Source organism: Urocitellus parryii, chromosome 9 (assembly GCF_045843805.1).
Source record: "Urocitellus parryii isolate mUroPar1 chromosome 9, mUroPar1.hap1, whole genome shotgun sequence".
NCBI lineage: Eukaryota > Metazoa > Chordata > Mammalia > Rodentia > Sciuridae > Urocitellus > Urocitellus parryii.
Window position 1 is genome coordinate 50,967,116 of NC_135539.1, and position 22,100 is coordinate 50,989,215.

The 22,100-nt window shown below is 33.5% G+C and overlaps 1 protein-coding gene across 12 annotated transcripts in view; it reads right to left on the minus strand.

The window, feature by feature from the left end:
• Positions 1–22,100, minus strand: part of Znf438 (zinc finger protein 438) — a 176,962-nt gene that overhangs the window by 128,328 nt on the left and 26,534 nt on the right. For 10 of the 12 annotated variants that reach the window (XM_026402329.2, XM_077802568.1, XM_026402324.2 and 7 more), the window contains one exon: positions 13,769–13,824. The exons of the other annotated variants lie outside the window; for them this stretch is intronic. The gene's annotated coding sequence lies outside the window, so the exon portion shown is untranslated. The remainder of the gene's footprint in view (positions 1–13,768; positions 13,825–22,100) is intronic. 12 annotated transcript variants of the gene reach the window in all.

Consider the following 22,100-nt stretch of genomic DNA (forward strand, 5'->3'; position numbering starts at 1 on the left):
TACCTACTTGTGCCAAAAAGAACCCCTTCTTCACAATTCTATTAAGTTTTAAAACCACTGAATGTATGCAACCAAAGCACAGAGAGACTTTCGAAGTCCAGGAAACCATATATCAAAACATTTTTACATAAAAAGATTACCTTTTCCTTTTAAATCTTGTATGTATACATTTAGTAAACCACAACAAAAAAGTTGAATCCCTGATTATTTTAAAGGCCAAAGGGTTGCCTATTAAAAATTATCATAACTATTTCAAATGTGTTGAGGGTAGCTGTAATTAAAAACCTCTCCTCCTAGGCTTTTCCTAACTTCTTGTTCCAGTCTGGACCATATGATGTTTTTTAAATTCTAATGTTCCTTCTAGTTCACAGCCATTGCTGACTTTATTTAAAAAAAAAAAAAAACTCATTCCTTTTTTCCCTTCAGTTCATCTAGATTTTAGCCATATAGCATGGGCGAACCAGGTTACAAAAGCTCCTATTAACTCCCTAAGAGCAGCAAACAGTAAGCCCATGGCTCGGACATGGAGGTAAGCCATGTGCTCTATACATAGCCCAAATTCAGCTTACAAATTAAAGGCTTCTAGTGTTATAAAAGGACATCAATATTTCAATGGACAAGAACTAGAAAACAGCCTCATACTTCAACAATAGGACACTGAGTTGAATAGGAAATCTCCTGACTTAAACAGCTGTGAAAAATTCAGTGGCTGTGGGAAGTAGTACAATCTCTTTTAGACATAATTAAAATTTTAAAAAAAATCTTTTCTGTAAGTTAATGATAAATTGTAATTGATCAAAATATATCTTCCTATAATTTCAAGTAAAAGTTTCTAGGTATAATTTGTGGCTAGTACAAGACAATTCAATCCATCATCATCTTCTTCCTCTTCATCATTATCATCAGTTTTATTTCAAGAAAATGAAAAGCACATGTATCAACAAAAATTTTTTTTCCCAGCTGCTACGTTCCAACAGACCCATTAATATTAAGCAGTTATATAGCTCAGTTGGTAAGAGTGCTTGCCTTGCATGAACAAAGTCCTGGGTTCAATCCCCAGCAACACACACACACTTGAATATTAAGCAGATATACCTGCAAAAACATACAACAATGGTTCCTCTAGTTATTGACTCCCATAGTTCTACAAAGTAGGCTTCAGGAATCTTAAGGATGCTGGAAGTCTGAAGGTATAGAAATCTCGAGGCTGCTGAGTTCTTCAAAAACATTTAAAGTCACCTGCATCATTCTTTCCCATACATTCAATTTATTCTCTCCTGCATGCCTTCATGTACCCTGATGCTCCAGTTACTTTTTTGTTTACTCACCTCCCTCTGGAGCATAAATGCCTTGAAAATTCAAAAGATAGAGAAATCTTACACCTTGCAGTCCTTTCATCTAGTAAAGTTTCTCACATAAAGTAGATGTTCTATAAAAACTGAATGAAACAAAATAAATACAAAATAAATGTCTCCCTCACTCAAGTTAAGTTACTAAAAGAAGCTACTGACTGTTCATATCTACATTCCTAGCAGGTCCTCCCAAATGTATGCAGGCACTTATAAGCCTATCATATATGTTTTTATCCAAGTTTCTAATTTATTTTGAATTTTATTTGCATTTATTTGTGACTTCTCTTTATGTACTAAAACAAAACACATTTCTGATTTTCTTTTACCCCCTCTTGATAGAGAAATAAAACTTTCCGACCACCTTTGAGTTCTCAATGTGATGACTATAGAGAAGAGAAGCATTCAATGCCAACCGTGCAGGCTTTTCTGTGCTGCTCTAGACAGGCTGTTGTTGGTGGCTTTCCCTCCAGAATTTGGCCAGAACAAAGACTTTTTTCAAAAAAAAAAGTCACCCTTGGACTGCTGTACAGATTTTTCTCAGTCTGCACTGTTTCTCAGCTCTTTCACAACTGTGACATGTTCATTATTTGAAAACTCTTTCTGCCTACCCTGATGTCACCATGCTCGGTTCAACTTACAACAAGAAATCTCAGGCAGCATCCCATTGTTCTTCTTGTGAAACACGACTTCAATGTGAGATGCCTTTTCATCACTCAGGAGCTTGTCAATGAAAAATGTTCAGTGTGACTACAGTCTGAGCCCACCTTTCAATATCCTCAATCTGGAATAAACCTATATCCCAGTGGTAAACGTGACAACCTTCTGGTAATCTAAAGAAATATCTTTCTCATGGAAAAAAATGGTGAGTTAACATTCCTCTGAGTCATTCTTAATAAAGTCATTAGACTAGGAGAAAGAGGTAGAAAAAGTCAGATTTTAAATTAAAAGTCAGATGACTTCCAGATATTACAATTGAGACTATCAACATATGTCACTTACCTAATATTAGGTCAGAACATAAACACAGGAGTCACACATGATCCCTTCTAATTCTCTTATTCAAAGTATTGAGAGAGATGATTTATTCCTTTTGACTTTATAAGATGAAATTAAGCTGACTCCTTTGCTTAAGAAAATTTAAAATGAAAATGCTGTCAAGTGGACACCTCTTTGCTATCTCTGTTGTCCTGGTCAGTCACTGAATTATTAAGTTAGATTCTTAGACAGTCCGATTCTTCATTTAATAAATCCAGCCTGAGATCCAGAAAAGTTGAATGGCTTGCCATGGTCACAAAGAAAATCAGAACCAAAGTTCGAATAAAAAACCAAAGTTCCCACCACTGTAATCATGGCTTTTCAAAATACCACAACCAAAAGGAATCTGTTGCCAAAAACCGCACTCCATCCTGGCAAACCTGGAGAGGCTTGTTCTTTGCTTTGTCTCACTCCCTACATCTTGGTAGTTTAGCTACATAATTACTGTTAGAATTTTCTGAGAAAGAAAAGACTTCCATCTCTAAAAATAACTTAGCAACAGCATTGTTTTCTTAAAGATATTACCCCTAGCAACTGCTAGGGGTAATGTTTCCCATTCCTCAATGTTTCCCAAAAAAGCCTGCATGGCCACTAAGACCCTGTTATCCCAAATGTTCCTCAAGTAAGTTCTGAAAAAACTGGGAAAGTCTGAGAGCACCTTTAATATAAAGAGAGAATGACTTGTAGAGGTCACATAACAGTCTATATCAGAGACTGAAAGCAGCAGGAATACAACTTCTATCTTGAACAATATTAAGAATCTAAATGTCAGTTACCCTGTAACCTGATAGAGCAATTGATAGGGTTATCTTAGAAAACAAGCTTACAAGTTGACTAAATTAAACTGGCAATGTTTCCCATAAAATCCACTACCATAAAATCCATTAATACAATAATCCCAAATATATTCTAGGTCTTATACTTTGATGCCGCAGTCTGGCTGGGCACAAAATAATCTAGCCAGGCACTTGTAGGTTCAAACAGGAACTACTTTATTGCCCGAACTCTCACCTGCACTCCACCCGCACTCCCCTGGTAACTCTCTCAGCTCTCCACTGGGCTCCAAGCCAACTCCCGGGACTCAAAGGGAGCTCAAAGTAGCAGGCCCCTAGGCAGCAGGAGCCTCCCCATTGCAGGACAGCAGGGGTCCATACACAACTGAATACACAGCCTGCCCCAATCCAGCATCATCCAGTAACAGCAATTATACACAGCTTAATTTAATTATCATCATCTTAATGGCTCACTCCTTCTGGCAATGCCAGGCGCCATCCCTACTTGGCTGTGGCTCTCAACACTTTGATACAGAAATTATCAAATGCAAAATTTGATATTTTAATTTAAAATCTGACTTTTTCTACTTCTTTCTCCTGGTCTAATGGGCAAAGAAATGACCTGAAAGTAGGCAATAAGGAAAGGAAAATAGTTATCTTTTGAAGATAAATGGAAATAGATCAAGAAAATAATGAGGAATACTAAAAAGAGTACATTTTTAATGACTTTCTAAAGGCTCATTTTGATATATAACTGGAAAAAGTGGCAATTTATTTAAAGTTGTGACAATCTTAGGGTTTTCCTAATTTTTATGCCCTTATAAAAGTTAATGAAAATATTATAAATTATTTAAGTACCAATTTAGTAATAATCTGAGATAAAGCCTAAAATAATTTTAATGAAAACTGAGAAGCAGATAAGTAAAACTTAAATATGCCTATTAGACCAGGAACATCAAGATACCATCTGATTCTTGACCTAAAATGAATTCTAAGTATTATACAGTCTTTAAAAAAGTTTAAAGTTTAAAAAAAATTAAATAATTCCTAGCAGATTTCAAAGCAGGTTACATTTAAAAACTCAAAACTAAATTTAAGAAGACAAAACTTTATATCAAACAGCAAAAAACTCAAAATACAACACAAACAAGGAAGGACTTAAAACAAGATCAATGAAATAAAACCAATGGAATTAATTTTGACAAAAAAACACATTAAATAGCTATTAAAAGACAAAGGTTCTCAGAAGGTTATAAAAATGAAATTCGACTATCCTACACTTTTAGGAAACACATATAAAAGAAATGAAAAAGAAGAGGCAAATATAATCATAAGCACAAAGAATTAATAGGAAATATAAACAAAGGTGGCAGTATCAATATCAACTTAAATAAAACCCAAAGCACAAGTTACAAATCAGAAAGAAAGTTACCTTATTCAAATAAAAGGTATGATTCTCAATTGAGATACTGGCAATAAATTACATTAAACTAAAAGCTGACAAATATAAAAAAATTAATGAAAGAAATCACTGATAAATAATTTTAAACCCTTGCTCAGACAAAAAATAATTATAGAAAAGTTGAGCAACAGGGCTGGAGTTGTGACTCAGGGGTAGAGCACTCGCCTAGCATGTGTGAGGCTCTGGATTCCATCCTCAGCACCACATAAAAATAAATAAACAAAATAAAGGTATTGTGTACAACTAAAAAATAAATATTTAAAAAAAAAGAAAATTTGAGCAACATATTTAGCTTCTTGAAATACAACTTTAAAACTAAACAACTTTGCAGGTAAATGGATGGAGTTGGAGAATATAATGCTAAGTGAAGTTAGCCAATCTCAAAATACAAATGCCGAATGTCTTCTCTGATATAAGGAGACTGATTCATAAAGGGGATGAGAGGGGGAGCATAGGAGGATTAGATGAACTCCAGATAGGGCAGAGGGATGGGAGGGGAAGAGAGAGGGTATGAGGGTAGAAAAGACAGTGGGAATGAGATGGACATCACTACCCTAAGTACATGTATGAAGACATAAATGGTGTGAATATACTTTGTATACAACCAGAGATATGAAACATTGTGTTCTATATGTGTAATATGAATTGTAATATATTCTGCTGTTATATATAACAAATTAGAATAAAAAATAAAACAAACAAAAAATCTGTGTAACTTCACCAAAACTGATCATAAAATAGCCCATAAACACAACCATAAAAATTATGAGAAAATTAATATTAATTTATTAATAACTGGTAACAAAAGTTTAATTGTAACTTCATAATCTGGGAAGTAGCCTATTGGATCAAAAAGAAACTCTTGGTATACAATCACATTCCATTTTAAAAATTATTTTAACAAAAATATATATTTTTTGTATAGAGAGAAAGACTAAAAATTTAAATGCTTTCCATTTTTTATTAATGTAGAAACTTTCTGCCACACAATAGCAGAAAGTTTCCCTATCTGGAGTTCATCTAATCCTCCTATGCTCCCCCTCCCATCCCCACTAAGAACAATAGCTCAAGTAAGATAGGTATTTTTCCTTTTTGTGTAACAACAAAGGGTGCCAGGGAAAGGTATATATCACAAGATCACTTAAGAATCCACACTGGCTCTGCCATCCTCCATATGGTTTCCAACTCTGTACCTAAGGTGGCTATTATAACTGGTATAACATCCCAGCCAGTAGGAAAAAAAAAAAAAAAAAGAAGGCAGGTATGTATTTAAAGGTGACCCTACTCACATTACCATTCACTTCTCATTTGTCACACATCCACCCCTGCTCCAAGAGAAGCTGAAAAGCATAGGGTCTAGATGGGTAGCTCTACAATATGCTAAATCTAGGGATTCTGTTTCTAAAAGAAACAATAGATTCTAAGGAACACTGGTGCCCCTTCCAACTTGCTTTCAAACTAAAAAAAAAAAAAAAAAAAAAAAAAAAAAAGAAATAAAATTCAACTTATTAATCAGGAAAATTACAACAAAACCAAGAACAGATTATTTGCAATGTTAGCTAGATGTTTCTCAGTGCCAATAGTACTACTATATATCAATCTAAGAAAATAGAAAAGAACACCAATACATTCTGAAGATGCTTGGATCCTATTCCAATACACAGGCTAGAAGGTATGTGGAAATTTATCGACTTTCTCTATATTTAAGGATATTTAATTCAATGTATTGTTTATATTCACACTGATCTATCCAAATGATTTTTTTCATGTCAACTAAGTTTCAGTCTTTACAAAATATCTTCTAACATCAGACAGAAGTTAATCTTTTGCTAGCAAAATAACTTGAAATTTGAGAACCAGGAATTTTTTTTAAACAATGTTACTAGGGCATAATTCACAAATAGTAATGCATAAGCATGCCCACATACACAAACGCACGCTAAGTATACTTTTCAATGGCTTTAGACAAATTTATACACTCTTATTATTACTGCCCTAATAAAGATACAGAACTTACATATCATCCCAAACAGTTCCCTTACAATGCATACAGGTTCATCACAACCCACCCTAAGCTGTAGGCAACCTGTCTATATTTGTCACCATAGATTAAATGTCTTTTCCAGCATTTCTGATGTACTAATCTGTATAGTAAATGGAATCACAGAGTTTGTATTCTTTTGTGTCTGGCCTATTAGCATCATGTATCTGAATACATTTATATTATTTGTGCATGTCAGTACTTTACCCCCTTTTCTATTGAATAGTATTCCACCACAATGCTTGTTCAGTTATTACTTGATGGATATCGGTTTCCAGTTTGAGGCTTTTAAATAAAGCTGCTACAGGCTGAGCATCTCTAATCCAAAATTCTAAAATGTGAAATGCTCCAAATACCAAAATGTGTTGAATGTCAATATAATGTGCAAAAAAAGTCTTAGATTTTGAAGCATTTCAGATTCTGGATTTTTAGATTAGTGATGAGCAACTGGTAAATACTATGAAATATTCCAACTTAAAAAAATCTGAAATACTTCTGGTCCCCAGTATTTCTGATAAGGGATAATCTACCCATATAAGCATTCATGTACAAATCTATATGTGAACATATCTTTTCATTTTGGTTAGGTAAATATTTAAGAGAATTGTTGAGTCTTATGGTAACATAAGAAACTACAGTTTTCCAAAAAGGTTTCAACATTTTACATTCCCATTAGCAATATGTGAAAGTTCTGATTGGTCCACATCTCAGCCACTGGTACTGCTTGTGTTATTTTTAATTTTAGCTATTCTAGTGAGTATATAACATTATCTTATTATTTTACTGATTTATATTTTGCTGAAATCAAATGATGTTAAACACCTTTTTCTGTACTATACTAGCTATTTGTAATCCTCTTCTGCCTATTCTTTAAATAAGATTGCCTCATTAATGAGCTACAAGAGTTCTTTATGTGTTCTGATCATAGAGCATTTGTCAAGTACATGTATTGTGAAATGCAAAGAATTGCCTTTATAATATATTTCTATATCTTTATTTTTATTTATTTATTTTTATGTAGTCCTGAGGATCAAACCCAGTGCCTCACATGTGTGATGCAAGCGCTCTACCACTGAGCTACAACCCCAGCCTGACTTTACATTTTTTTAAAAATATCCATTGAAGAATATGTTTTGAATTTTGATGGAGTCACATCTATCAACTTTTAATCTTTTATGGCTCATGCTTTTTTATCTTTAGAAATCTTTATCTACTCCAAGTTTTTAAATATTTTCTTCTGTGATTTCTTCTTCAGGTTTTACAGTTTTAACCTTTTCTATTTAGGTCCATGATTTCTTTCAAGTTATTTCTGTGAATGGAAGGAAGGTCTGAGTTAACCTTTCCACATGGATATCCAGGCATTCCAGTACCATTTATTGAAAAGACTACCTTTTCCTCATTGAATTTCCTTGGCATGACTTTTGAAAATCAATGGACTATAGATGCCTGGATTTGTTTCTAGTATCTCTATTCCATTGATCTATGTCTATCCTTAGGCCAATACTGCCTTGATCACTATAGTTTCAAAGAAAAACTTCAAATTAGGTAGTGAATGTTCTGTAATACTATAAATTTTATTTTTGCTTACTTCTCTAGAGTCTTTTTATGTCCATATAAATTATAAATTCAATTTCCAATTTTTCATTGGTAGGGAGTACATGTACACCTAATTTTGTAAATATACTTTGTGTCCTACAATCTTTGTTAAATTCAAATATAAATTCTAGTGGCTTCTGGAGATTTCTTAGCATTTTCTTTGTACAAGACCATGTCATTTGCAAATAAAGAACTTATTCCTTATCAATATATATGCCACCTGCTTCTGTTTAACGCCTCACTAAACTAGTCTGGGTCTCCATTTCAAAAACAGAAGAATGCAGGTAGAGTAGGCCCTACTTGGATTTTTCCTCTCCTTAAGGAATTGAATTAAATGGCCATTAAATGAGATTTTGGCTAGAAATTTGGTGTATATCTCTTTCTTGAGAAAGTTCCGCTCTATGTCTAGTCTCCTGATAGTTTTTATCATAAGTGACTAATGAATTTACTCTAATGATTTTTCTATAACTATTGACAGGATCATATATTCTTTTCCTTTTTTTTCTGTTTAAATAATAAATTATGTTGGTGAATTTCAATGTTAAAACAACCCTGCATTCCTGTAATAAACCCACTTTCTATATATTAATGGATTTGATTTCCTACCAGTTTATTCCTACCATTTCAGTGGATCGGGAGGCTGAGGCAGGAGGATCACGAGTTCAAAGCCAGCTTCAGTAAAAGCGAGGTGCTAAGCAACTCAGTGAGACCCTGTCTCTAATAAAATACAAAACAGGGCTGGTCAAGTACCCCTGAGTTTAATCCCTGGTATCAAAAAAAAATCTGAACTTATGAACATAACTGTATGTAGTTTAAAGCCTATTTCATTTCATCCCTGCTTAGATCTGTACCAAGTAGCTGGATGACAGAGAGGTTTTTAAGACATTAAAACATTTCAAGAATTTCTTCTTCTTTCTTCATTTATTGCTTCATTACTGGTTTTAAGAGATGGGTGCATATTTTAGCCTTTTGCTATGGTCAAGTGAAACACTAAGCTCAATTTGCATCGGGGCAAGAGATCAAGAACCATGAAAGTGCAATGCTCATACTATCTTTATAATCTCTCTCTCCTCCTAGTAGGATCCTGGCTCAAGTCGAGACAAGAATATCAATAGAGAAGATAATCCAAACTACATGTGTTGAGTCAGAATAACAATTTTGTTTGGGTGAAGTCAAGATAATTATTAGGAAGAAAGCAGAGTTGAATCTAAAGGACAGAGAGAGTGAGCTATAATGGAAAAGGGGCAGCAAAGTCAGAAACCTAGAGAAGATGTAGAAACTGGAAGAGATTCAGGTAAATTAAGGAATTCAGGCCTTTCTTGGAGAGTCAGAAATAGTATATTCATCAAAACTCTATTTTCATTCATCAGAACTCTATTGGTATACCAAAACACACCTTGGGGCCAGGTGTGGGGAGGCCCAGATGCTAAAGGAAGTTGTGCCAGGCCAGAGATAGTTTTTAAACATTATTCTATCACCGAGGTGCTAGCTTCCAGAATTGATCAAATATCAAATATTTTAAGGCCCTGAAAATCATTCTTTCCTGTATTATTAATTCCAAGTACCTCAATTCAGCAGTTATAAGAAATCCAAATTTGCATTTCAGGCCATTACCTTACTCAGGTCTAACTAAAAATGCTTGCAACTTAAAGTCCTCCATTACTTAAGTCATATTTTTCCCTCTTTGAAGAAAAGGGAAGGGACTTCCTGACCCTCAAATAAAACATTCAAAACACAGTTGCTACTTCTCAAGGAGTTTCTGGAATAAGGGTAGAGATGAGATGCACTTTCCACTTTTAGCAAACTATAACCAAAGGCTATTTCCAAGTAGCATGTTCTTTTATTCTCAGACTTGGCAAATTTTGTTTAGTAACTAAAGTCTATTAAGAAATTTATGTATGTTTATTTACTTAGACAAAAGGTCAATCAAAATAGTGAAAAAGTCTCAAAGAAAAATTTTTGGAAGAGCACTTGGCCAATCAGACCAGAAATCAGCATTGAAAGCAACTCTTCTTCCTTTCAACTACTGACAACTATAACCTAAAAGTGATGTTTACTTGTGTGGAGAAAGTTTCCCAATATAAATATGGGAGAAAGAATCTGAGGACTGTGAGAAGAACTGCTTCTGGAAAAACAAAAAAAGAGAGAGGATTCTAAAAATTAATATAATCTCTGACTTGGGAAGATCTTAGAAATGAACTCTCCCCACTCTACTCAACACATATTTCTTCAACAACATCTCAACATCTCGAAAGAGGGACATCAGCCTCCATTATACGCTGTCAGTGATGGAGAATTCACCTTTTTATAAAGTAGCTCAAGCTGTTTTCATGCAGATGTAACTGTTGCCAAGTTATTTACTATCGTGTTATTTATACTGAGTCTAAATCTCTAACTTTTTCCCCTTGTTTCCAGCTATGTCTTTCTATAATTTTATTTTTTTAAATTTTTATTTAGTTGTTGATGGACCTTTATTTAATTTATTTGTTTATACTCAATGCTGAGAACTGAACCAAGTGCCTAACATATGTTAGGCAAGTGCTCTACCACTGAGCCACAACCCCAGCCCCTCTTTAATTTAAAACTCCACTCCCTGTTATACTTGAAAGCAATTCAAATGACAGAAACTATAAAATTTCTAGTGAGACATCTACTACTACATTGCTAGACAATTCTAAATGTGAACTCTTTCTTTTCTCCACTAGCCAGGCGTAGTGGCGCATGCCTATAATCCCAGCAGCTCCGGAGGCTGAGACAGGAGGATTGTGAGTTCAAAGCCAGCCTCAACAACTTAGCAAAACCCTATTTCTAAAGAAAGTATTTAAAAGGGGTGGGGATGTGGCTCAGTGCCCTGGGTTCAATCCTGGTACCAAAAAAAAAAAAGTTTTATCACCATTGGTACCAAGTTACAGGCTAAGCTAACTAGAGAGAGGGTTTAGCACAGAGAAGGAGATGAAATGAGCCAATTATAAATAGATTTGGAGTATCAAAGGAGTAGCAAGGAGGCAAGTGTGGGTAAAGCAGAGTAAGCAAAACAGAAATTGGAGAAACTAATTAGACTTGGGGTTTTATCTTGAGTCTGGTGAGTAGCCACTGAGGTGATCTGAAAAGGGGACTAACAGAACTGTTTAACAAACCAACTTCCATTTCTAACTCCTGACCAACTGACTGAATCTGAAAAGCTGAATTTCACCTGTCATATGCACAACGACCCCATCTCTCATCTCTGGCAACTGTCCTGGTTTCTGGATCCAAGTTCCCAAGCCAACTAAGAACTTCTAGCTACCTAACTGACCAAATGCATGTTGTGAGCATGTTCCCCAGACATGCCAAAAGTTCCTGACATATGATCAAAGAAGCCTACAATAAGTGAGTGTTCTGTAATTTATCAGGTTAAGAGGTTAATCAGGTAATAGAAAACAGCTGGCATGTTAGGGTTCTGCCATATCAAGGGTAGAACAAGAAACAGGAGAATTTATGCAGGCTGGTCTCCCCAGAAGAATCTGTTCTAGGTCACCCAGTGTGATCTAGTACTTTTTCGCAGAAAAATTAGAAGTAATCTGAAGTTTACTATATGTCCATGAAAATGTGTCAGCATTTCCTAAAAGCTGCTAAAAATGTGAACCAAGTTGCGGGTACTGCATACAAAGGGATATTGTTCTTTTTGCCCCATAGTATCTCAGGGATAGCATACAGATACCTGTTACTCTCCCAGCCTCATTTATAAAGGGAATTCCAATCTACCTAACAGGTTTAGTGAAGATTAAAATAAAAATAAAACACCTGGTTTGTAATTGCACAATATATATTAACTATTCTATTTTATTCTCACTTTTATGACCACAAAATAACAACCAGCTAAATGGTAAGCATGTCCTCAAAAACAGCACTTTTAATGCTCTTCTAGTACAGAATAATAAAAGTTTCATTTGATTTATTTGTTTTGAGTGAAATATTATATGATCAACAGATTTCAAACTTGGTCTGAAAAAAAAATTAAACTTTTTTCCAAACCTCCCTATGAAAGTTGGAACAATAATGCTATATAACAAAGAAGTAGTGTTGTAAATTCCATTAACATAAGATTAATAATACCAATTCTGAATAAAGATTATTAAGCAAAAAGAAATCTCCAAACCTTTAAGAGTCATTCAGGCCTGGGTTTATTGTTTTAAATGTCTATATCCTTAATTGTAATATATTTCTATTTCCCTTTATAAATTTTAACTAAAATTACTAAAGTTGGCAACAGAAGCAGGAAACCATTCATAAGACTAGCATGGTTATTTTATTAATGAGAAGTTACATAACAGTTTCAGTGAACTACAGAGTTTCATTCTTATGATATTTAATATTTATAGAAATTTAAGAGTTATCATGATAAAGTCCATTTTGGAAACAGAATTTCTATTATCTGGCAGCAATCGACTCTAAATTATTTTAGCTCAATTACAGAAAGGCTATTTAAGTTATGTTCATCTTTATTCATACTCATTAACAATAGGTCAACTATGGCTAGAACTTGACCTAGAAGCTCAAGTAGGTATAACTGAACAAAACTATACTTAACAAGGTCTTAATTCCAAACAACTGAGTCACATCATTGACATTTTGTCTCTAGTACACTAACAAAGGGGGGGGGGGCAGCATACTGAGAACCATTAAAAGGGCCTGCTTGTATTAAAAGAAAATGCTATAGAAAATGATCAAAGAATACACAAATGTCTTAAAGGAATCAGAGAAAGCCTATAACTAAGTACTAGGACAAGTTCATGAACAGTATGCCAATGTTCAAAAAATGAAATTCCACAATTCCTATGATTACATTATTTCCCTCCATCTCTATTTCAGAGTCTGTATTTTTAAAGGTAATGAATAATTTTGATTTTTTTCAAACCATTACACAGAAAATCTATTTCCAAATTATAATTCTCAAATCAACAAACTTCGGCTTTTTTGCCTTAAGCTTATTTTGGAATAAGTTTAGACGTACAAAATAGATTCACAAACACAGTATAGAGTTTCTGTACACCCTTCACCCACTTTTTCCTAAAGTTAACATCTTGGCAACATTTATTAAAACTAAGAAATTAAAACTGATTTGTTATTTTGAACTAAACTAGATTTTATCTATTTTTCCATTAACACCTTTTTTTCAGTTTCTAGATGCAATTCAAGGTACTTTGCACTTAATGATTTTTTTTAATGCAGTAACTTTTGGTATACTACACTTCAATGTCTTATTAATGCTATTCTTATTATGGTTATTATAGAAAATAAACTGAAATTCCCTGGAAAATATGATTGATCATTAGGGAAAATATGATTGATCATTAGGTATTAGAGAAAATTGACATGAAGAGTCATGTAAATGTGATACTTCTACTAATGTATTAAGAGAAAAAGAAGTAAATCACTCAGATACGGCCCATCGCCTTTGCCACGAACCTATGAGATCAAATGACTTAATGTTTCAGAAATAGCTCTTCAAAAGAGCCTTGTCACTTACCTATCTCCCAAGGCTCTTGTAGTCATAAGATATAGAGTAAACCTTTTCAATTAATTCTGTAATAGAATATAAAGTAATATTATAATCGTATATTCAGATAATCCAGTTTTATCCTATATATATAAATTACTTTATTTTAATTTTCAACTTTCATTTTTAATTACTGTGTATTTGTATTAAGATAACAAAAAAAACTAATTTCAAGGAAAATAAGTGCATGGTTTATTCCTATTATTATCTTTACTTTAAAAGTGAAAGCACATAAAATTGAATAAAAGTTTTAAGATGTATAGAAAATGTTCCCGAAATAAAAGAAATGACACAATGAATAAAACTGACTAAGAAGAGTGCTTCACATTCTTTTCTAAGTGCATAATGCTGTGGAAATTACTAAACAGACATAAACAAGTGAATCATATTGAGGGCATATCCTTTTTGATGGGAAAACAGTAATCAAGAACTTGGTGTTAGGAGACTTTTGAAAGGTAAAATGTCCATGTGTGTCAGTTTCCCCAAGACAATCCTAATTTATGCCACCGTCTCAACGCCCCAACCAAATTATTATATGTCCTAGATTTTTCATTTTCCAACATTTTTTTTCATGGTACCACTAATTTCCAACAATTTTTTTCATAGTATGAAATAAACTGGGACACATTTGTAATTTTCACTTAGGCTCTGGCATGAGCTCAGACTCATGTATGAGATGCACAGGCAGTGAGGCCATTTATTAATTTAACATACAGTTAAATCAGAAAGACACCTAGCAGTAACCTACCTCTTATAAGTATCATAACTGACACCTGACTGTACCCAAAAACCTAATGCTGCTGCCTCAGCTTATGACTTGCCCAAACACACAATGAAATAAAAGCAGGCAGAGAAAGTGTTTTATATTTTACTCTATAAAGCATGACTTTTCATCTAGATCAAATGACTTTATAAAAAATCTTAGTTCTGATTTAAAATTGTTTTACGCAGTCAAGGTAAAGTGATACATGTTAACTTTCTTGGCTTCACTAACAGAAGAAGTTCAGTTTAATGATTTCAGCTTTCTATCAGTGTCAAATGGAAAAATCAATTAATTTCAATAATGGCTTGATTGCTCCATGTAATTTGTGAAATCAAAGTAAAGCTTTTGGATGTTCATCTTGTTGAACATGAAACACCTGATATTGCTGTAATTGCTATTTCAATTCAGTTAAAAAGTTCAACAGTAAAGACAAAATTACAGTTGGCTCTCATTATTCAGAATAGTTAAGTTTTATAATGTTACCATAAACACTTAATTAGTGAATACCAAACTATTGTTCCTAAGAGATACAAAGTTAGGCTGACACTCTCTGGTCACATTTTCATCAGCTAATGAAATGTACCTTTGTTTTACATATGTTTCTGTTTCAAGATATCTTATTTAATATATATTGTTGATTCACTAATAACTATAATAGAGCACTATAATACAGGTCTGAATGAAGCTTTCTAACACATTATTTTTTCTGTAGGTACATCATTAGCTTTCTTGCATTTAGGAACACTACACAGCACTTAAATTCTATATTGGATAGTTAAAATTTTTTAACATCAAAGTCACTAACAAGAAGCATAAAAAAAAAAAAACCTCAAAACACTGCATAGACCACACAAAGGACACTTATTTACACTATTAGAGGTGAAAGAAGGCAGAACATAAGTGTTCAGCTTAAAACGTGCGTTGAGCAATCCAAATTTTATCACTACTCTGTGTTGTCTGTAGTTGTTCATTCTACTTAATGATTACAAAAGATCCATAATTAAATTTACAAGAATAGTAAAATTCAAAAAATAAAATCTACAAATAAGAACCAACTCTATACCTCTATTTTTATAGTGATAATACAATTACAAATTTTGGTAGAGCATATATAGCATCATAGTAAAAACATTTTCACTAAAATAAAAACAATTATGGAACAGAAACAAACTTGGACTTGGGTTCTGGTTCAGATATAATTCAAAACTGTGCCTAGATAAACTCTAATATACCACTACCAATAAAAATGGAAGCAATTTCACAACTCCATCCACAGAAGCTGTTATAGTCTGACAAGTTTTATGAAAATTTATACATACATAAAGAAAGTGAATTAAAATTTTTTGTGAAAAAGATAATGTCAAATTTAAAAAATACTTCATCATAGTAGTACATGTTTTCTTTTTTTTTACCTGTTTTAGAATTCTTTGAATCTTTTAAGATCCATTTGGCAAAATCAATAGCACTGATGATTTTCAATCACTTTCTAAATCTGGTTTTATTTTGTTCAAACTCAGTTGGAAATAGCTATGGATTAAAAATATGTGTCCCCACTGCAAAACACTTAACGTTTAAGTCCTAATACCTAATGTGATAGTATTTCCAGGTATGGCATCTGAGAGGTGATTAAAGTTAGATTAGGTTATGTAATTGGGACCCTCATGATAATATTAAGGCCTTTATAAAATAATGAGACAAGATCTTTCTCTGTCTCTCCTTTCCTTCCTCTTGCTCAAGTGCACACACAAAGGAAGGGTCATATAAGGACATAAGATCAAACCAGTTCTACAACCAGGAAGTAAGCCCTTGTCAAACAATGAATCTGCCAGCACCTTGGTCTTAGACTCCGCAGCCTCAAGAACTATGAGAAATAAATGCTTGTTATTTAAGTCATTCAATTTATGGTATTTTATAACAGCAGCTAAAATAAGAAAAAATCTTTTAATTCAATATGTAATATTTAAAGATAACTTATTTATAATACATGCCAAAATGAAATAAACCTAAGAATGAATCCCTAAAAATTAACAGCATGTAAATTTGATAAATTTTTTCAAGACCTATAAAATAGATACAATTTATGTAACAAGCTTTGTCTTCTAAAAATTTTGTCTTCTAAATAGAGCAAAAAAGACAATATCTGTGAAATAATATGGGCTGGAATATTTACATGTTAAGCTATTTCAAAACTTCAAAATTTTAGAATAATCTCATTTAGTAGAATTTGCTTTAAAATTAACAGGTACCTTAGTATTTATAGTCTGAGATTCTATTCTAAAATTTTTTAATCATAATTTATAGAGGATAGCAGTGGTTTAAAATAAATCAACAGAATTTTTCATTGTTTTTAAATTTAGCAATTTGCCAGGTACGATGGCACACACCTATAACCCCCAGCAGCTCGGGAGGCTGAGACAGGAGGATCATGAGTTCGAAGCCAGCCTCTGCAAAAGTGAGGTGCCAAGCAACTCACTGAGACCCCATCTCTAAATCAAACACAAAACAGGGCTGAGAATGTAGCTCAGTGGTCAAGTGCCCCTAAGTTCAATACTAGGTATCCCCTCGCCCCCCCAAAAAAACTAGCAACCATAAAATGCAACTTTGATAAAAACCACAGTTTTCTGAGGCAATTAAAAATAAAACAACCAATTTTTAAAATACATTTTTCAGAAATATGTAAATACCCAGTTTATGACTAAAACACAAAATAATATATATGAACATTTACTGTTCTTTTTAATGTTGAGAAACTCAAAAGAACAGTTTTTATTATGCTTTAAGGAACACAGATAAATGTTAATATTTTTAGAATAATTTTCCTGATGGGACTATTTTATAGGTTCACCAATGATAAAAAAAAACAATGTCAATGAATAAAATCACATAACTATAAAATATTCTATGTATATAATTTATAACTCCCTATTCTCAAAAAACAAATCTCAATTTGGACAACAAATTTAGTGTTCAACCCAGGTGTGATGGTTAATTTTATGTGTCAACTTGGCTAAGGTTATGGTGTCCAGCTGTGTAGTCTAACACTAATTTAGGTGTTGCATGAGAAGTCTGTGGATGTGATTAACATTTACACTCAACTGATTTTAAATAAAGCAGATTGCTCTCCATAAATGGTGGGTCTTATTAAATCAAAAGGAGGCCTTATCAGAAAAGACTGATGTTTCCTGAAGAAACTTGGACTTAAGACTATTAACATTCGAATCATGCTTGAGTTTCTAGTCTGCTGGCCTGTCCTACAAATTTCAGACTTGTCAGCTCCCATAATCATGTGAACCAGTTCCTTAAAATAAGTACACTCTCCCTCCCTCCCCCCTTGCTCTCACATCCATCCACCCATCCATCATTCCATCCATCCACCTTACTAGTTCAGATTCTCTGAAGAACCCCTGCTTGACTAGTATAAAGGGGGAGTACACATATGGAAGACCTCTACCAAAAGGAAGCTATTCCTGATAGGAGTAGACCATGAGAGAAGCATGCAATCAAATCATTAACATTACTTTAAAGAAAAAAAGAATCCCAGATTCTATGTCCACACCTTTCTATACCAGAATGATACCACACAAACCAACAATGCTAACCCGTACTTAGCTTCTGGAGAACAGGGATTTGTTTTACTCCTCTTTGTACCCTCCTTCCAGCAGTGAGTCAGAGAAGGTACTCTAGAATGTTACTAAATCAAGGGTCAGAAAATATCTAGAGCCCCAAATACTAGTAAGATGGTGAGAGTATATTAAAAAATATGTATTTTAATATTCTCAATAGTATTAGTGTTGTCACTCAATATTATTACTATCCTATATTATGTCACCTGTATAATATGGAATAAAAATGGATGAATAATAATTGGATTTTCTAATTCTATAATCACTTATGTCCTTGAAAGCCATAATTCTTGGTGCAGAGGAAAAGAGATACAAATGGAAGATCTGAGCACAGTATAGTCTCAACTCAAAATTGCAGTATCAATAAGAACCTGTGAAATATTTTTACCTTATCTTAAATATATGTACTTTTATGGTTAGATGTCCCCAAAAACTCATCTGTGAGACAATGCAAGAAAGTTTAGAGGTAAAATGATTGTGTTATGATAGGTTTAACCTAATCAGTGTATTAATCCCCTGCTAGGGATTAACTTGGTAGTAATTGTAAGCAGATAGGGTGTGGCTGGAGGAGGTGGGTCACTGGAGGCATGCCTTTGGGGTTTATATTTTGTCCTTTTTTGAGCAGAGCTCTCTCTCTGCTCTCAGTGCAATTTCCTGAGTCACTTTCCTCCAACACACTTTTCCACCATGATGTCCTGCCTTGCCTCAGGCCCTGAGGAATGGAATTGGCAATGTCTAGATTGAGACTTCTAAAACATACACACTCCTAAATAACCAATTTTTTTAAATAAGAAACTTATAAAGGAAGTAGGAAAATATGTTGCAAAAAAATGAAAACCAAAACAACACACCAAAATGTATAGGCTATAGCTAAATAAAACAGTGCATAGAGGGTAAATAACAGCTATATATTAAAAAAAAAAGAATGGTTTAAATCAATAACCTAATCTTCTATCTAAAGAGGAGGAAAACGTAGCAAAAGAACAAATTCACCCTAAGCAATCAGAAGGAAGAAAATAATAGAGTACAGTACAAACTAGTGAAATACAGAACAAAAAGACAAAAGTGAAAGAAAATCAATGAAAAAGTAAAGAAAATGGCAAAGGATTAGGCAATCAGACAGTCACTGAAAATGACAAAAAAGGAGCAGAATCCAGATTGTAGGGAATTTAAGGGAAAAAAACAGGAGGGGAAAAATGAAGATGGCATCTGTAGATTCTTCTTCCAATAAACTTGAATTAAGAAAGAGTGAGAAGAGAGAAACTGAAAATACAGGCAAGAAGAATGATTAACAGAGTAGGAGCCTCCAAGAGATTGAAAGGGATTAAGAGCCCAGGCAAAAATAAATTGGCCTTGGGAGGAATTAGAGTAACAGAATCCTGACTGTGTTCACTCTGGCAGGGGCCATGAATTTTGACTTGTCTCAACTAACTAGGACCTGTAGGCCCCTGAGATGCAATTGAGGCATATGAGATACAATTTTGGCTAGGGAAATCAAGTCTTCTAGAAGGCTTCTGAGAAAATCTACTTTACTCTTAAAAAAACATAAAAGAGATGCCCTCTTTTCTTACAATTTTAATTATTTTGTTATGTAGGTAAAATTCTTAGAGCTCAAGCTGCCGTCTGTAGACCAGGAAGGGAGAAGTCTGAGGACAAAAGGCAACTCATCCAGGATTGCTGTTGCATGAAACAACTATAAAACCAGATCTTCTAATTATATAAGATAATGAAATGTACTTATTACTTGAAGTCATTTTTAGTTGAGTCTTTTGTTACTTGCAAGCTGAAAGCAAGTATCAACAGAAAGATGCTTTTTCTGAGATGGATATTGATAAAATTAACTTTGCCAGTTGCAGACATGGAAAAGTCAGAGTTTCAGTTTCGGCTTACAGTTTCATTAAACAAAATAAAGCTCAAATAGACTTATTTAATAAAGGGACTTGCCTTACTGGCTTTTTCCTGCTTTAAAAATTCAAGTATTTCTAGTGCTAACAATAGCTGGTGGTGATGATGACAATGATGAGCCTATGGTTAAGTATTTTAAAAAGCTAGGCATTTTATACTTTGTTTATTTTTTGCATTCCAATTGACTTTAGTGTCATTGCTTGCATTGTCCATCTTTTGGTAGTACTAATCTTTTACTTTGTATTAATTATAATTATCATGTCAGCTTCATTTTTTTTTTATACTTTCTTAGTATATAACACATACCATAATATGGGTTACAGAGGGAATCCTTAACTTTTAAGAATCTTTGAAAACCATTAGGGTACTGCCTCCCTCTGCTGATTTTCATTGTTGGTTTTCGTTTCCTCTTCATGGAATATTTTTCCAAGGATATTTCGTAGTGCCAGTTTTCTAGCTATAAATTCTTTTAACTTTTGTTTATCATGGAAGGCTTTTATTTCATCTTTAAATCTAAAGCTTAATTTTGCTGGATACAAAATTCTTGGTCGGTACCCATTTTCTTTCAGAGCTTGATATGTTGTTCCAGGATCTTCTAGCTTTCAGGATCTGTGTTGAAAAATCTGCTGTTATCCTAATTGGTTTTCCCCTGTATGTAATCTGATGCCTTTCTCTCATGACTTTTAAAATTCTCTCCTTATTCTGTATGTTGGGCATTTTTATTATAATGTGCTTTGGTGTAACTCTGTTGTGATTTTGTACATTTGGTGTCCTGTAGGCTTCTTGAATTTGGATTTCCAATTCATTCTTCATGTTTGGTAAGTTTTTTGATATTATTTCATTGAATAGATTGTTTATTCCTTTGGTTTGAACCTCTATGCCTTCCTCTATCCCAATAACTCTTAAATTTGGTCTTTTTATGCTAGCCCATATTTCCTGAATGTTCTGCTTATGGTTTCTTACTATTATCACTGTGCTTATGTTCTTTTCAAGATTATATTATATATTTTATCTTCATTGTCTGATGTCCTATCTTCCATGTGGTCTACTCTATTGGTGATGCTTTTATTTGAGCTTTTAATTTGGTTTATTGTTTCTTTCATTTCAAAGATTTCTGGTTTTTTTTTTTTTTAGAACCTCTATCTCCCTGTTGAGGTGATCTTTTGCTTCCTATATTTATTTATGTATCTCCTTGTCGAAGTGATCTTTTACTGCCTGTATTTGCCTCTTATATCTACCTTGAGTTTAAAGGACATTTTAACCAAGTACATCCTGAATTCCTTCACTGTAATTTCTTCTGTTGTGGCTGCCAATGATTCTAATGATGTGGTGTCTTGATTTGTTTGGAGCACTTTCTTCCCTTGCTTTTCATGTTGCTCATGTCTCTTCCTTTCCAGCTCTGTGGGTCTAGGGTGTTACTGTTTTTACCATATAGGTTTGTAGTGCTCTTGTAGGGTTCCAAGATGTCTCCTTTGTGGGGAAGGACAATGTTAACAGATCTCAATATCAACAATACACCACCTATGAAAAATTCATTGTTATTAAGACATTTACAGTTTAGTCTCAATGTACAGAAATGTTGGTTTCAATTATTTTCTAAAATACAATCAGTAGTTTTGTAAAAAATGTTTACAGTTTCTGATGGTAGACAATAAACTGGAGGTGGGGTGTAGGTTGATATGCTGAGGAGGTAGGATATGAGGATATAGAGTTAATATATCTTAGGAAGTGTGAAAGAGAAATCTAATGAAGAGGGTTAGTACCAAGACAGGAAGTAATTTAGGGTAGACAGTACCTGGGAAGGCAATAGAGTACATAAAACAAACACACATATGTATTTAGAAAAATGCAGGATGTTAAAATAGTAAAATTTGGAGGAGGGAAGAAAAAGAAAAGAAGAAAAAAGAAAAGAAAAAAGGGGCATATATAACACCTCTATGTTATATTATTAAGATGACTCAGTCCTCAAAATCCTATTTCATGCAAAGTTCTTGGTTTCATATATGTTGGA